Here is a 7,645-nt window from a genome sequence, read left to right on the forward strand (position 1 = left end):
TGAAGAAGGCTGGAGGCTAGTGTGCAAAGTTCAAAGCTGTAGCCTTCAGGAGAGTTTTCCATTTCCACTCACAGCGACTCGGTTTTAGGGTTTCTGGACCATCAATTAGGTTTTCCATGTAGGATTCACACCCTGCTGATGTGAGTGGATGGATTAGGACAGGACAGTAGGCCTTTTAGTTATAATGGGGACTGATAAATGCCGGATGTGCTGCGGCTATTGTGGGAAGCTAGCTACGATGTTGCAAGAGAAGAGTAGTAATTGCTTTTTTATAATTGTAGTTGGTCATTCTGGAGAATGTATTTTTTTTCTCTCTCTCTCTAGAATATAAGCAGGCTATGCATTGTTGCAGTGGGGTGTCCTAGTTCATCAAACCCCCATGACAATTCAAATTACTGTGAAATGCTGAGCCCTACCGATCCTCTACCTACCTTGCAGCTGTAACAGTGCTGGAGGAGTTTTACTGAATTCTAATGATGATGATGATCTACACTTGGATAGAAATCACCAGTATGAAGACGTAACATATTCTTCCGCTTAGTGTTCAGGTATGTACATTTTTATTTTTTACCATATTTTCTCTTCCAGAGAAGATAGCAACTTTAGATTTCTCCATGCCAATCTATGTGAAAATAAATGAACAGGGATAAATACTTATCTTTTGTAAAACAGTTTAAGTGTATGAGGTCAACAGATCTGTGCCAGGCCTACTAAAGTCGATAGGGCCGTGCCAGTCTACCCATTTGTTTCAGCAGTGCAGCCCAGTGACACGGTCACGAGCATTTATATAGAGAACCTTGGAATCCGGGCACTGCCTTTCTAAGGAATTTCCAAAAACTGATGCATGCATTTAAAATCCATTGCAAAAAGAGAATAAAAATAGACAGAACTGGTTAACTCTCACCCTTTGGGATTGACAATTTAGGTTATTTAAGTCTCAAGCAAGTTCTTTTTAATTCTTTTCTCTTCGAGTCTTATGACAATATCTTGCTTCACTGTGTGATTCAGTTTTGAAGGAGCTGGTGAAAGGTGCCAAGATGAAAAAAAGATTTTATAGGAGCATGAGATGTGTAGATAAATTCCTTGAGGAAAGCTGATCCACAAAACAACTTGTTTCTTAGTGGGAGTGCTTGCCAATACTTGAAAGCTGTTCCAGATTAACTTTATTCTGTACTAGTGGGTTATATCCACAGACATCTTCTGTGTATTACAGGCGCTTTACTAACAACTGCTCCATGCCTTTGGAGCCAGAGGTGTTGGCGTGGTGCGTTCCTAAGCCAAACCAACTGCTGCTCTTTGCCAGCAGTACTCCTCTGGTAAGCCATACTGATTTTAGGTATTTGCTGGTCTTCATGTCTATGCCATCTACTCTTCCAAAATTATCCCAAACAAGTGGCATGCTGATTTTTTCAGTCCTTTTGTATTTTTTTTGTACACCACCCAGGACTGTCCTTTCTAATTGCTACCATATCGAGAGTGTATATCTTAACTATGTGGCTCTAAGTTATCCGTGATTATTTACTGTTTACACCTCCAGTGGTGACTTACTTTCTCTGTAGAAACCTCATAATTATAGTACTAATCTGGTAACCAGAATCTCATATAATCATTGTTTCTTATAGAATGTGCTTGTGGACCAAATGTATGGATAGAGACTTTGCAATAGTCAGGTTATAGACTAGAAGTTTAACAGCAACAACAACTGTCTAACTAGCATGAAGCAGCAGCACACGATTCCCATTAGACTTGCAGTGCAAATAGGCTTTTGTTTCATTAGTCCAATCTGTTACCTAGAATGAATGACAGCAAAAAGAAAAGGCCAAAAGCTTAAAATATTGCTTAAAAGAGAGAAATGAAAGGAATTATGTTAAATTGTAATTTTTTTTTTTAATTTAAAAACATAGCAGAATATTTATACTGTTCCACTGGGAATAATGATATGTCTCTTCAACACAGTATTATTGGGTTATTTGTTTTTGGCTTTCTTCTAAGACTTGTTTTTAAAGGAGAACTGCCAACATGTGGTAGATAGACTTTTGGTGAAATAAATAAAACACCAGAAAACTCAAAGCAGGCTAAAGGAAAGGACAATATTGAATATACATGTAAATCAAAACTGAAAAATACTGGAGAGAATTTATACTTCCTTTCTGTCTTGAGATGCTGTGAGTTAGACTAGCACCATTTAAAAGGAGCCACTGACATGTGCAGTGATCACCATGTACTGTGATCTCTCTCCTGTTGCATATATTACCTGACTGGAGGTGACATTTTTGCAGCAAGAAAAGGCTCCATTGGCTGCCACGTCATTTAAGACTACAAGAGAACACTGTCAAAAAAAAAAAAAAAAAAATATGTTGCTACAGAAGTATAAATTCCACTGTTTTTTATAATGCTCTCCTCTAACCTTCTTCAGATGATTTTAGGGTTTCTTGCATGTCCAAAAGCCTTGTGCACAGAAATCAAATTAAGAATGTTGATGATGAATCTTGAGAGAAGTACAAGCAATAGCATGCATATATTTATGTAGCAATACCCTGACCATTATATGATGCCTTGTTCTTGCTCCCTTTGTTCCAAAAGGTTTATGATTATAGGACCCCATGGTCTTCTGTGCTGAGTGAACATGCCTGTCGTAAGCCAGGTGACCTTCTCTGGGTGATAGCAGACAGCTGCCTAATTCAGTGATTCACATAACTTCATTTTTTAATACTAGCACAAATATGAATAAATACATAGTGGCAAGAACTCAGGTGCTGCTTTTGCACTTCTTACAAAGTGCTGACCATTTTGCATCATCTTTCTGAAGTTTTGCAGTTTTCTCAGTCTGCAAAATGAGAATATACTACTAGTTAGATGGGTCATGGGTTATTTCAAAAATGAGATGTGAATATGGATCTCTCATTTCCAAATGCTAAGAACAAGGATACTTATGCATCTTTTTCATAACTTACTAAAATTTTCTGAAAGGATTATTGTTGCTCTCACTGTACTGCTGTTGATGTCAGTTAAAGCTGATTTCAACAGCAGAAAAGTCCTGCCAACCCCGACTACTTTCAGAGCAGATTTCCTACTTTATAAAGCTTTTGCTTCAGTGAATCAGCTTACGACCTTTTTCCTCAATATTCAGAAATTCTTTTCAATGCTTTAAAATTTCAGTCAGTGGTAAATAAGGGGAACTGACTCCCTCCTCAGCTGAGCTAGAGAGGAGGGACAGATACCTGCTTCTAGAAAGCTGCAGGACTGAACCCTAAAGAGGAAGTTACAGCAGAAGGATAAACAGATCTAACAGCTCATGGCTACCAAAGAGAGAAAATCTCCCTTCTCTGTTTTGCTTCTCTATTTGAGCTGAATTTGCTCAGCTGCATGTTCCTGAGCTGTCTCACGTACTGATGTCATCCAGACCTTTTGCAGATGTAAAATTCTGTATCCCAAAATTAAACTACCTGTTGTTTTGTTGAATTAGTTTTCTGCTAGCTTAGTAAGTTAAAGTTGAGTCAGCCCACAAATGGATCAGTATTGGTGCAGGGCAAACAGTGACAGAATGAAGCAGGTAGAGCAGAGGGGAAGAGACAAGCAAGGAGAAGGAGCGCATTAACCTTTTGGCAAGTGGCAAGCTTTCAGATCTGCCTATACCATCATTTTTAACTACATTTTAACTTCACCAGAGGAAAAATGAGTTTCTGAATCATTTTATCCCATGACACTCTGACCACAAAAGTTGGCAAGCCATTTCTGTGCTGCCTAGGAGGATATATTAATAATACACAGTCATTTCTTGCTAGTACATACTTAAAAAAAATACATACACACACGCAAATAACATGTGACTCGTTACAGTCTAAAAGTGAGTTACAAACATGCTCAAAAATAGTCTAAGTGAAAGAGAAAAATCTTTGAGTTTAATTTCTGGAAGTTTTATGGCAATATATTCATTCTTATAGCCTAAATAAAATGAGCAAAGCAAAAGGAGCATGCACAGCCAATCTTTCCCTGTTGCAGTAAAACGTTCTAGTATTCTAACCCTGTCACGACTCCTCCTCTTTAGAATACATCAGAGCTTGTTTCTGGATTTGTAATACAACACTACAGTCAATCTCAGGCCCTGTGTGCCACTGGTTCCTTTTTTATAGCTATTGAGAAGGAGGTTTTAATTGTTAAGTTTCCAAGCTCTTGTTCCAAGCTATAAAAAATACACAGTTTGCTGGACTCTAGGCAAATGCACAGATATGTAATTAACTTAAGCCGTTGTGGGAACTTCGTTTCTTTTGTATCTTTTAATTCATTGTGAACTCTTGATAGAAGATTTTCGTACATTATAGTACTTAAATGTTCTTTCTCACTCTCTTATTTGCCCTACGTACACAATTCTAAGTACCTTGTATAGAATATAGGGATCTTCCCATGTTGGGATATTTTTCTTATTGAGACATTATGGCATTTATCTTCTTGTTTAAATCTGTTTTCGCCTAACTGGCAGAAATTTAGTCCCTGCTTTTCCTATGACAAATGTGTCAACCAGTGGTCTCAGACTCTGAAGGAGATAAACTACAAACAATTAAAAAAAAGTGAATATAGACCTAGGGACCCCAGAGGTATTGCTGAAGGATTAGTTATAAGGCAATGTAAGATACATAGCAAGGTCTTTTTTTGGTGAGAAAAAATAAAAAATAAAAAAATAAAAAAATAAAAAATAAGAATTGCATTAAGAAGAGCGTCTCCAGCAGTTTGAGCGAGGTGATCGTCCCCCTATACACAGCCCTGGTGAGGCCACATCTGGAGACTGTGTCCAGTTCTGGGCTCCCCAGTACAAGAGGGCAGAGAGGAACCTCATGAGGTTCAATAAGGACAAGTGCAGGGTCCTGCACCTGGGGAGGAATAACACCAGGCACCAGTACAGATTAGGGGTTGACCTGCTGGAAAGCACCTCCACGGAGAGGGACCTGGGAGTCCTGGTGGACACTAAGTTAACCATGAGTCAGCAGTGTGCCCTCGTGGCCAAGAAGGCCAATGGGATCCTGGCTGCATCAGGAGGAGTGTTGCCAGCAGGTCAAGGGAGGTGATTCTGCCCCTCTACTCCGCTCTGGTGAGGCCGCACCTGGAGTACTGGGTGCAGTTCTGGGCACCCCAGTATAGGAGGGACGTGGAGCTTCTGGAGAGGGTCCAGAGAAGGGCAACCAGGATGATTAAGGGAATGGAACATCTCTCGTATGAAGAGAGGCTGAGTGAGCTGGGCCTGTTTTCTCTGGAGAAGAGACGGCTCAGAGGGGATATGATTAATATGTATAAGTTCAGGAAGGGAGAATGCAGGGAGGAAGGGGACAAGCTGTTCTCACTGGTGGCCAGCGATAGGACGAGGGGTAATGGCCACAAGCTGAAGCATAAGAAGTTCCGTCTCCAGGTGAGGAGCAACTTCTTTACTGTTAGGGTGACAGAGCAGTGGAACAGGCTGCCCGGGGAGGTTGTGGAGTCTCCTACTCTGGAGGTCTTCAAAACCCGCCTGGATGCCACCCTGTGCCACATGCTCTAGGTGTGCCTGCTTGAGCAGGAAGGTTGGACTAGATGATCTGTAGAGGTCCCTTCCAACCTTAAATATTCTGTGAATCTGTGGATGTGGAGCTGCTGGAGAGAGTCCAGCGCAGGGCTACAAGGATGACCAGGGGCCTGCAACATCTGCCCTATGAGCAAAGGCTGAGGGAGCTGGGCCTGTTCAGCCTGCAGAAGAGGAGGCTGAGGGGGGACCTGATCAGTGTCTATAAATACCTCAAGGGAGGCAGTGATGAGGAGGGGGGCGGCCTCTTTTCAGTGGTGGCAGCGACAGGACTAGAGGAAACGGCCACAAGCTGAGGCACCAAAAGTTCCACAGGAACTTAAGGAAACATTTCCTAACAGTGAGGGTGCCAGAGCCCTGGAACAGGCTGCCCAGGGAGGTTGTGGAGTCTCCTTCTTTGAAGATCTTCTAAACTTGCCTGGATGCAGCCCTGTGCCACGTGCTCTAGGTGACCCTGCGTGAGCAGGGGGGTTGGACTAGATGACCTCTGAGGTCCCTTCCAACCTTAAGCATTCTATGATTTGGCATGGATGTACTTATAGAAATAAAGATGGCCACTTTCTGTTTTGAAAAAAATGCTATGGATTGTGCAGCTCTTGTTGAAAATAATGGGAGGATATCCACTGGGTGCCCAGACATCACCTGACACTTGTAATGTTCATGGGGATCAAATCTCTGTTCCTCTCACCAGAAAAATAAACCAAAAAAAATGTGTGAGTCATATTTCTTCATGTTTAAAGGGGAATTATCTCAACTATTGTTTAGGGAAAGTTCCTTTGCTCAAGGATGAGAAAGAGATAGACTTCGTAGCTATCATATTTTGAACCATGGCTAAGATACAGCCAAGATGCTGGATGGCTACTGTCAAACAAAAATTAAGTGTAAGTCATTGCAGTTGCTGTAAAAAAATACATTTAGGATATGTGTGTACAGAATTTCTATGTGTGTACAGAAATGTTTTCTTCTGTATCTCATATAACAGTACAACACTGTAAAACTTGTTGCCGTAACACCGGTGAAGAGCAGTATTTTAACACAATAAACATCTTTATCTGCTGGGTTTTGATCTTTTATCATATTCCATAAATTTTAGCTGGAGCTTAAATTATAATTTCTTTTACATTATATTATATAAATAATGTTGAATTCTTTTTTCTCCTAATATTGCACAGCTGTGAACAGGTATTACTGTGACATGATCTTCGGACTGAACTTTATATATGTGAATAGTCCCCATTGTATTCTGCTGAAATTTGATTTTAGTAGGAAAATCCAGATAAGCAAATTTCTGCATGCATAAAAGAGTGTTACCTTATTTTGCCTCTTCTGCTTCACAGATGCATATAATCCTAATTAAAGAATTTGGACTGGAAAAAATGAAGCATGATGAAAGAAAGCGATGGGGATCTTAAAAAAAGGTTTTACTAAGGTGCATTTGCAATTTGTTTGTGATACTGCAGGACATGGCACTGCAGAGCCAGTTAATTTTTTTTTTTTTTTTTTTTTTTTTTTTTTTTTTTTTTTTAGGAAAAAGCATTCACCAAGGTGGGTGAGTGGAGAAAATCCTCCTAGGATGATTTAAGGTATTAAAGGGACTGCAGTTGCTGGTTTAATAACAGAACTCTTCCTTTTTAGGATGGGCACTACTGATGTTTTACTTTAAGAAGTGTCATGCCGGAGCTGTGACATTTTGGTGAGTAAATGCTCCTTGTCCAAGCACCTGATGCGAACTGTAGCTATGGCCTGGTTTGTCCTACAGACTTGCAAACGTAACTTGGTCATTTTGGATGTTAAAAAAAAAAAAAAAAAAAAAAAAAAAAAGCCTCCATGGAGGAATGTGAACAACTGTAGGCATGGGACTGGGGCCTCAATTCCCTCTCTTCCCCAAAGGCATAAAAAAAGAGTAGCAGAGTAAAACTTGATTTTTATTTATTTATTTTCAGTAATAGCCATAAGGCCGTTAAAGCGTGTCCCGGCCTGCAGGGCGGTGCGAGGCCCCGCGCCGCGGCGGGTCAGGGCGCCGAGGCGGCCCCGCGCCGAGGGCGCCACAGGTGCGGCCGCCTCCCGCCTGCGCCCGTGCGGCCCCGGCACGGC

Source organism: Nothoprocta perdicaria, unplaced genomic scaffold (genome assembly GCF_003342845.1).
Source record: "Nothoprocta perdicaria isolate Ctin4 unplaced genomic scaffold, notPer1 scaffold_35, whole genome shotgun sequence".
NCBI lineage: Eukaryota > Metazoa > Chordata > Aves > Tinamiformes > Tinamidae > Nothoprocta > Nothoprocta perdicaria.